Source organism: Macaca thibetana, chromosome 1 (assembly GCF_024542745.1).
Source record: "Macaca thibetana thibetana isolate TM-01 chromosome 1, ASM2454274v1, whole genome shotgun sequence".
NCBI lineage: Eukaryota > Metazoa > Chordata > Mammalia > Primates > Cercopithecidae > Macaca > Macaca thibetana.
In genome coordinates, this window is record NC_065578.1 from 56,061,798 (window position 1) to 56,072,294 (window position 10,497).

Here is a 10,497-nt window from a genome sequence, read left to right on the forward strand (position 1 = left end):
GCAGGCTGAATTATTTTGCAAGAGGGACTGGAGCCTACCTTGGCTGAAGTCAGTGAGGTTGTAAAATCACTTCCCTGAGTGATTTTGGCACTCCAGCACCCAATTTGGAGATGAGTGGGGATTTACATGATTCAACGGAATGTTTCTTTCCAGTGTCAGGGCTCAGTCAGTCGTGAAGGAGGAATTTGTGAGCAAAGCTTACTGGCTGTGTTTGAGATTCATTCTTGTCCTTGTCCGGAGGGGCTGGAGGAGCAGTGGCAAAAAAGGGCTAAAATTTTTGGGACAAGTAAAAATAAATGATGCTCAGGGATGGGATGTATCTGCTCCATTGGGACCTTGTGAGACTCTCTTTGTTGGGTTGGGGGATGAAACATGAAAACTTTTCTAAGTCTAAATCCACAATAAAAGGGACACTGAATTGCTGAATATTTATTATGGGTTAGGTGCTATTTTAAATCATTTACATAACATTTTCTCATTAGATTCTTACAAAAGCTCTGTGAAGTAGCTATTTTTGTCCTCGTCTTACAGATGAGGAAACTGAGGCTGAGAGAAATTAAGTAATGAGCCCATTGTGATGCAGCCAGAAAGTTGCTCAGCTGACTCAGTACTGCCCTACCCCAGGGGGACACTCCCTGGAGTTGTGGCTGAAATTCACACCTGAACGTGTTTATTTCCAAATACATATCATGCAATCTAAGAACAAAACGCGCCGGTATGCTTGCTTTGCACTTGGAGGCTCTGTGCGATCCCGTAAAAACAGGTTAACAGGTAGCTGGAAGTTGGGGAGAAGTAGTGTTTGTATCATTGCCCTGTGGTTTAGTGGATAAAGCTGGAGATTGAAGTCCTTCACCAGGCAGAATTCAGATCCATGCTGATCCACTTACCGGGTATCGGATTTCAAGAGAGTCACTTATCCTTTCTGAGCCTCAGTTTCTGCATCTGTTTACATGGATTGCTAAAGGAACTCAGAGTGGTTGTCAATGTAATGGCCTTGCTGTATGGTATAGGCTCCACAAATGTTAGGTTTTCCTCTCTCGTGGTTATCTATTGTGGTATAACTAACCATTTCAAAACATAGTGGCTTAAAATAAAACAATCCCTCACTTTGCTCATTTAAGGTTAAGGCTCGGTGGGGACATCTTGTCCCTTCTCTATGCAACATTGTCTGGGGTGGCTCATCTGGGAACCCTCTTTCAAGATGGCTCATTTGTATGGCTAGCAAAGTTGCTTGTCAGTTCCTTTTGAGATGGGATATTTCCCTTGACCCCTTTGTAAGACTTGTGAAGGGGTGACTCATTTACTCAGCCCGCAGCTCTGAACCCCTCACAGAACGGGAGCACACAGGTGAGCGGGTGCAGGAGCCCAAGCAAATGAATACTGGAACAGGCCAGTTGCTCCTCTCTGGTGGGAGCAGACTCTGTGCAGCCCTGCAGCAGGGTTCAAGCACATTACAATGTTCTTTTAGCTCTGCTATCTAGGAAGGGGTGTCTGCATCCCCTGGAGCCCCAGAGGGCGTGTATTACAATCAATGCTCTTTTAACATTTGTTGTCCATGGATAGCTAAGTGTTTACCAGCTCAGTGGAGAGTCAAGGTGCTAGCCTTTTACACCCTGCCCTCTTGGTACCTGAGTTCTTATCTGGCGTTCAGGAAGATCAGGTCACACGAACAAATTGAAGCGTGGTGAATGCGGAGGATTTTATTGAGTGGTGGAAGTGGCTCTCAGCGGGAAAGGGAGCTGGAAATGGGACAGAGTGGGAATATAATCTTCTCCTGGAGTTCAGTTGTCCCCGGCCGAACTCTTTTCTGAAGTCCCCCTGTCAAGCTGTCCCTCTGAAATCAAGCTGCTTTTCTTCTACATCTGGCTGCTGCTTCTCTTCTCTCCTTCTCTGCCGCTCCACTCTGCTCTTCTGCCAGCGGAGCTTGGGATTTTTATGGGTACAGGGTGGGAGGCTGGGGGGACCAGTGTGGTTTTGGAAAAGGCAACATTCAGGCAGGAAAACAAGCATGTGAAGTTCTCATTTGGGGCCATGGGTCCAGGCTTGAGGGTGGAATCCCGGCCAGGGACCCACCCTCTTCTACCCAGTATTTCTCTGCCTCCTGTTCATATCACTTTCTACACTGGTCTGTTCACAGAGCAACTCGTGCTTCCTCACAGTATGGTTGCTGGGTTAGAAGAGTAAGTGTCACAAGAGGTAGGAAGTAGAAGCTGTCCATTTATTAAAGCCTGAAACTGGAAACTGGCACAGCACTACTTCTGCCACAATTTTTTGGCCAAGAAGTCCCAGAACCCAGATTCAAGGGCAGGGGACATTAATGGGAGGAATATCAATTAGTTTTGGGATCATGTTTTAAAACAACCATGCCACAGTCTGCCCTCTGGCCTCAAAATAATTACAATTATTCTACACGCCAACTATATCCACTGCTTCCCAATACCTCCACAAAAGCCTCATCCCATTATGGTGTTAGATTCAGGATCAAGGTCCAGAATCCTGTCATTTCCTCAAGTTGAGATGCCAAAGAGGCTCCTGGGGTACAGTTCCTCAGATAAAGCTCGTTTTGATCAGAAGTCCTGTGCACTAAAGAGACAAGTCTTCTGCTTCCACTTACAATGGTGGGACAGACAAACTCAAACCATCAGAGCAGCGGTGTTTAGAAGCTGAGCTGCTGAGTCAGTCTGGTGGGCTGGGGCGTGTCTGGTAGCAGCCTTGTGCCATGGACTGAGCACAGGCTTTGCCACTAGATGTTCTGGCTTCCAATGTAGACTCTGCCACTGATTTTGTGGGTGGCAATGAGTATGTCTTTCCCCTACTCAGAACCTTAATTCCCTTTTCCTTAAAATGGGAATAATAATCTCCGCTTCACAGGTCTTTGTGGGATTTAAATAATGTGTTGTACTTGAAATTGCCTGGCAAAATGCGTGGTCTCTACTAGGTCATCAATATGAGAATAAATTGGGCATAATGATATTTATTTCACAGCATGAATGTAAGACTCAAAGTAAATGAAAGAGATTTGTAAACTGTACAAGTTTTATGAAAGAATAATGTGTGTTTGTTTCTTTTGTTAACATCCGTTGGCTGCTTCCCAGTTGAGGCCCCAGCATCAGCAGTGAGGGGTACCCTCTGCCCTGGGCCCAGTGACAGCTTGGTCTCTGAGGCAAAAGTTGGGAAAGGGAGCTGCTAGCTGCACATAAACCAAAAGTCATGAGACTTTCCCTTTCCTTTTGTGCTTGCTTTTGCTCTGAGGCCACCAGATTTCACCCACATGGGATTACACCAAAATGTATCAATCCAGCCTTTGGTGCTAGAGAAAATTTCTGGAGGGGATAATTAGATGAATCTACATTGTGGCCAAAAGGTCAGAGCAGCAGTGAGTGGGTGGGTGGCCATATGGTTTCTGTTTCTAAGGGTCAAAGATGAAGTAGAAGTAATATGGGCTTAGAAGTAGGCAAACCAGGCCAGGCGTGGTGGCTCACGCCTGTAATCCCAGAACTTTGGGAGGCTGAGGCGGGTGGATCATAAGTTCAAGAGATCGAGACCATCCGGGCCAACATAGTGAAACCCTGTCTCTACTAAAAATACAAAAATTAGCTGAGCGTGGGGGCGCGCGCCTGTAGTCCCAGCTCCTCAGGAGGCTGAGGCAGGAGAATTGCTGCAACCCGGGAGGCAGAGGTTGTAGTGAACCGAGATCATGCCACTGCACTTCAGCCTGGTGACAGACTGAGACTCTGTGAAAAAAAAAAGTAGGCAGATCAGGGTTCAGATCCAGATAATGCCTCTTCTTGACTATGTGTTGTGGGAAAGTCCTCTCACCCACAGGATCCTCAGCTTTCTCACCTGATACACAGGAAACTAATCATCCCAGCTGACGCAGTTGTTATAGAAAGCACCGAGGCAATGCATGTGAAGAACTCGCTTCATTGCCTGATGTAGAGGCAGTGCCAAGCAGATACTACTTTATTATTATTAGGAGAGCATGGGATAAGAGTATTCACCTCATGGGCTGGTATAAGGATTGGATAAATTGCATTCAGAGCATTTCCCCAGAACTAGACATGTAGAAAGTGCTCAGGAAATAGTAGCTGCTGCCATTAATAATTTTAATTTTAGCAACCACAGTGTTAATCACACTCAACTAACAGTCTTTCGAAGTTTCTATAAGCTTGGAGACAAGTAGGTTTGAATTATGTATACAAATGCCATGTGAAAGATTTCTTCTGCAAGAGACTGGTGTATAAACAATTTACTTGCACAAAACAAGGAAATAAAAAATATTAACAGAAAAGGAGCCATACTGAGACCAGCACCCACAATTTTGTTGATGTTTCACATGAGAAAGTGCATAATAAAATCTCCATTTTGAAGACGTTGCTCAATTTTTTAGACAGAGAGAAATACTAAGTGGAACGGGCTGACTGAACAGTTCAAACTGGGGCCACAAACCAGGTACGGTTTTATTTATTTTCCAGTCACTGCCTTCAGCTAAGCTCTGTCTAAATCCACTTTCCCATATCTTATTGGTAAATCCATAGCTTTTTGGTCACTTTCAGCAACATGGATAAAATCACTCTAGTATTTTAGCCTCCTTGTCCTAACCATGGTACTCCGTGGTCCCTACCTGACCCTCCTTGTGTGGGCTACTCCAGCAAGTCTCCTGCCTTCAGAAACCAGAAGAGAAGTAGGCACCAGTTTCTATGTTTCTATAAGTTCCCAAACTCCAAGAGACCACTTTTAAGAACTTTCTTACAATCTTCCCCTCCATGTCAAGGTGGTCCTGGGCTGAAACCACACATTCTGCAGCTCAGTGGACAGCAGACTGGGGAATATAATGCTGCATGGGTGAGCTATTGGTACAATAAGGCTGTCTAACACTTAATCCAACACCTAGCACTTTAGACCACACTGTTTCTCAGATCTGTGGCTGGCTGAGCAGGCTGACTTCAGGCTATGGCAGGTGGAAGTCAGCTGATTGAGTCTGGATTTGAATGAGCAACTCTAATTCAAGCTGAAGGTATGCAGGTTTGCTGGGCCCTTCTGTTCCATGTACCTCTTTTCCTCCAGGAGAGAGGGATACCTGAGGCATGTTCTTTTTATGATGATAACTGAGACGTCAAAGGTCTCCTCCAAGTATCATGACCTCACATTACTATATTCAAAAACATGAAGGGAAATGAGGATTCTCCCTGCACTTCTCTTAGTTTCCATCAGGCTGGTAGCTTTCCTTAGAAGTTATCCAACAGATTTTCCTCTGTATCTCATCCACTAGGACAGAGTCTCATGTCTATCTTCAAATGAGTCTCCGGAAAAGGGAAAGTGCTCACCATGGTGGGCTCAGAAAAATGCTTGTTGAGTGAATTGATTTTTATGGAAATAAGCAGTCTTCGTTTAGGTTGCTAAACCAAGTGTCATTTCTGAGAACAAGCAAAACACACGACCAGGTTAGGGTAATTAAGTAAAAGGAAATGAGGAGGGAAGAGTAGGAAGAAGGACCCAACTTTATGTTTGTTGCCAACTCATCTACTGAAACACAATTGTAGTTTCAGTAACACAGAGTGATAATATGCTCAGAGTTCGAGGGCTACGCCAGAGCTTCCCAAGCCTGGGGGTCCTTATTTCATATTCAATAAAATAAAAGCAGTGGCGGTAAAGAAGTTAATAATAACTAATAACAATGTGTTATAATTAGCTATTAATAATAATTAGCTGTTTTTAATACTTAGGTAGTATCAACTAAGTGCAGGCACTTTCTTAAGAGCTTCATAAATATGAGTTCATTATTATGTACTGCTCATGAAGACTACAGTGGCCAATTGGCCTCAATGAACTACGCTTTCTGATATTCACACCCTTGGATGGTCCCCTCCCACACTGATCCTAGGGTTGACCTGCAATTTGCTTTCACCAGTGGGACACTGACAAGTGTAATATAAGCATAATAATTCTCTTTTGGGAGTCAGCTGCTATGCTGTAATGAAGCTTAAGCTAGACTCCTGAATGATGAGAGGCCATGTGCAGAGAAACCCTATGCAATGATAGACTGTCTTTCATGTCCCAGCCCCAGTTGAGCTCTCAGCTGAACAACCTTCCACAGAATCCTGAGAAATGATAAGCCAATGTTGTTTCCAGCCACTGAGTTTTTAGGTGGTTTGTTATACCACAGTAGAAATTTAAATAATTGGTACAACGAATGTGTGCAAATTCCTTGGACAATTTATGTGAACGACTTTCTTTTCCTTTCTTACTATTTGTGATCAGCCACAAAAAGCTAAAGGGATGATTATGAGCCTCACAGGGCTTATTTATTCATTTATTCAACACATATTGATTGCGTGCCTGCTCTGTGCCAGGCAGTGTGCTTGGTGCTGGGGTACCGCTGTGAGTAAACAGCCCCTGCCTTCGTGACGCATATAATTCATGACACAAATCCCTCCTCCCTGATGCCACTCTGAAAAGATGAGTAGCGGCCTCCTCAAATATATCATTTGTTTTCTTAATAACCGATTATGCATCTGTCACTCATCTAAATCTGGCATTAATCTGCTTGTTATGTCAAAGACAGGGGCATAGTCAGACTTTGACGTCAGGTTAACTTCGCCTCAAATCCCCTCTCCCTCCTGCCTCCTTTTGGCCTCAGTTTCCTCCTTTTTGGATCGAGTATAAGAATTCCCACTTAAAGCTACTGTAAGGAAGGCAGGAAACGCACAAGTGCTCAATAAATGTTCATTGTTTTCTCTCTTCTTTCATGGAGTGAATAACTACATTCAATTTCAGGGAAGTTTTCATCAGAGGACAGTTCATGGGCTTCTGGTCTGGACCTCTCCTGTTTTCTAGGATGCTGATGCTGACAAGAATTTTGCACCAAGCCCTCCTAATGCTCTCTACCTGCCCTGACTCCCTGATCCTCTGCAGTGGGCGGCTGAGTCTGTGATCCTGGATGCAGGGCCCCTCGTCGACAGAGCATTACCAAAGACTCTCATGTACATTATCTCAATTACTCTTTCCAGCAGGCCCGCGAGGCAGGTGTGCTTAGCCTCATTTTATAGTTGAGATGCCCAAGGCTCAGAGAGCTAAAGTGACTTTTGCAAGGTTACAAAGACAATTAGTGGCTGAGCTTGCCTTGAAACCCAGGTGCCCTACCTCCTGCCTTAAGGTCTTTCTAGTCTCTTTGCACTGCTTCCCTGCCATGCCATCCCCCACTGCCTAGTGCTATATCACAAAGACCTTTGAAAAGTGAAACCCAGAGCGTTCTCAAGAAATGGAGGCACAAATGCACAGTTATTGTTTTTCTTGCAACTGTGTACGTGGGGGGCATTAACATTCACCCAGGAGCTGCTGAAATCCACTCAACCAGAACGAGGCTGGTGAGGAGAGAACTGACCAAATTTGTTTACAGGGGCTAATCCGGCTCCGTCTCTCACTCCACACTGTCTGGGAGAAAGTCTAATTACAGCCTGACAGCCCAGAGTGTCTCATGGGAAGACAAATCTTGAATAAAAGTATGAAAACAGACTTGAATGGTGTGTGTGTGTGTGTGTGTGTGTGTTTCCTGGTCCTGCAGTTCTAACAGGGATTTCTGAGATAAGGATTATATAAGCCTAAGGTTGCATACTGGAGGAGGCAGTGGAGATAAGCTAGCCCTCGAGTGTGGACACTGAAGTCCAGAGAAGTCAAATGACTGTCCCAAGTTCATGCAATGTGGTCTTGATACAGGTTAGCATAAGAATCCAGGTGCCTGACTCTGGAGATTCTGAATTCCCTCTGGGGAGCCCCCAAGGGCTTCCCTTTGTGTGGCAGGTGCATGGTGTTCCAGATCCTGGGAGTTGGTCTGTAACCTGGTTTCTCTGCTTCCAATCCTAACTCCCTGATCCCCGCCCCTCACTGCATCCTCCAAGAGGATCCCAGAGTGCAAAGTACAAATCTGATCAGGAGGCTCCACAGCTTCAATTCATTCAATTGTACCTCCCTGTCCTTAGGGATGAAATACATACCTGAGTCTTACCAAAACCCAACAACAAAAAACCAAAACCACAAAACCCAAAGTTGTTGGATGTGGCTTTGCCTGTCCTGCCAATCCTTCTCAAGGTATACTTGGTTCTAGCCCTCCAGATAGCTGGTTGAGCCCCAAGATGGCCATGCTCTTTGGTGCCTTCCTGGATTTGCTTATTCTGTTCTCAGTGTCTGGGATGCTTGCTCTTTCTTCCTCTCTCTGTTTAAAGTAAACTTCTGCATCAACCAAGCTCCTATCCTCTTCTTCCTACTTCCTTCAAAGCCTAAGTCTCACATCAGCAGCTGTTGGTGGCTGCTCCCAGCTTAGCCCTCTGCAGCTCTCCATGACACACTCACCCATATGCATAGCATGGTGATGGACAGGGGCTGTGTTCTCTTCATCTCTGAGTGTTCAATGCCCACCACAGTGTCTAACCCTAAGCCTCAATGGAACCAATGCAATAACAGATTGCCATGTGCATTATATCACTGGCTATAACATAATAGTGAAAAGCTTGTCATCACTCCCACAGCTCAGGTTCTGACTGATCAGTCCATTGGGTCACTATTGCTCTGAGACTTAAAGGCTGCAATTTCTTTAAGGGTCTCATTTAAAATGTAAATACTCATGGGCTGACAATATAAAGATGCCTAAAATACATAGAAAAATGGTGCACACACACAGTGGTCTCTATCAGTTTCTCAGTGACCCTTGTGGCATTACTGATTCTTCAGATGGCATCATGGGCATCACTGAGAGTAAGCCCAACCTGAATAGCCACAGGTTGGTATTTCTGGAACAAAGAATCATGACAGAAGGGATATGTATTAGTTCATTTCATGCTGTTGACAAACATACCCAAGACTGGGAAGAAAAAGAGGTTTAATTGGACTTACAGTTCCACATGGCTGAGGAGGCCTCAGAATCATGGCAGGAGGCAAAAGGAACTTCTTACATGGCAGTGGCAAGAGAAAATGAGGAAGATGCAAAAGCAGAAACCCCTGACAAAACCATTAGATCTTGTGAGACTTATTCATTACCACGAGAACAGTATGGGAGAAAGTGCTCTCACGATTCAAATTATTTCCCACCATGTCCTTCCCACAACACATGGGAATTATGGGAGTACAATTCAAGATGAGATTTGAGTGGGGACATGGAGCCAAACCAAATCATTCCACCCCTGGCCCTTCAAAATCTCATGTTCTCACATTTCAATATCAATCATGCCTTCCCAACAGTCCCCCAAAGTCTTAACTCATTTCAGCATTAACCCAAAAGTCGACAGTCCAAAGTCTCATCTGAGACAAGTCAAGTCCCTTCCACCTATGAGCCTGTAAAATCAAAAGCAAGCTAGTTACTTCCTAGATATAGTGGGGGTACAGGTATTGGGTAAATACAGCCATTCCAAATGGGAGAAATTGGCCAAAACTAAGTGGTTATAGGGCCCATGCAAGTCCAAAATCCAGCAGGTCAGTCAAATCTTAAAGCTCTAAAAGATCTCCTTTGACTCCAGGTCTCACATCCAGGTCATGCTGATGCAAGAGGTGGGTTCCCATGGTCTTGGGCAGCTCTGCCCTTGTGACTTTGCAGGGTACAGCCTCCCTCCCAGCTGCTTTCACAGGCTGGCATTGAGTGTCTGTGGCTTTCCCGGTCAATGGTGCAAGCTGTCAGTGTATCTACCATTCTAGGGTCTGGAGGATGGTGGCCCTCTTCTCACAGCTTCACTAGGTGGTGCCCCAGTAGGAACTCTGTGTTGGGGCTCTGACCACACATTTCCCTTCTGCACTGCCCTAGCAGAGGTTTTCCATGAGCACCCCATCCCTGTAGCAAACTTCTGCCTGGGCATCCAGGTGTTTCCATACATCTTCTGAAATCTAGATGGAGGTTCCCAAACCCCAGTTCTTGACTTCTGTGAACTCTGAGCCTCAATACCATGTGGAAGCTGCCAAGGTTTGGGGCTTACACTCTCTGAAGCCATGGACCGAGCTGTACATTGGCCCCTTTCAGCCACGGCTGGAGAGGCTGGCATGCAGGGCACCAAGTTCCTAGGCTGTACCCAGCATGGAGACCCTGGGCCCAGCTCACAAAACCATTTTCTCCTAGGCCTTCAGGCCTGTGGTAGGAGGGGCTGCCATGAAGACCTCTGACATGCCCCAGAGACATTTTCCCAGTTGTCTTAGGGATTAACATTCAGGTCCTCGTTACTTATGCAAATTTCTGCAGCCATCTTGAATTTCTCCCTAGAAAATGGGTTTTTCTTTTCTATCACATCATCAGGCGGCAAATTTTCTGAACTTTTATGCTCTGCTTCCTTTATAAAGGTGAATGTCTTTAACTGCTCCCAAGTCACATCTTCAATGCTTTGCTGCTTAGACATTTCTTCCACCAGATACCCTAAATCATCTTTCTCAAGTTCAAAGTTCCACAAATCCCTAGGGCAGAGGCCAATGCTGCCAGTCTCTCTGCTAAAATATGACAAGAGTCACCTTTACTCCAGTTCT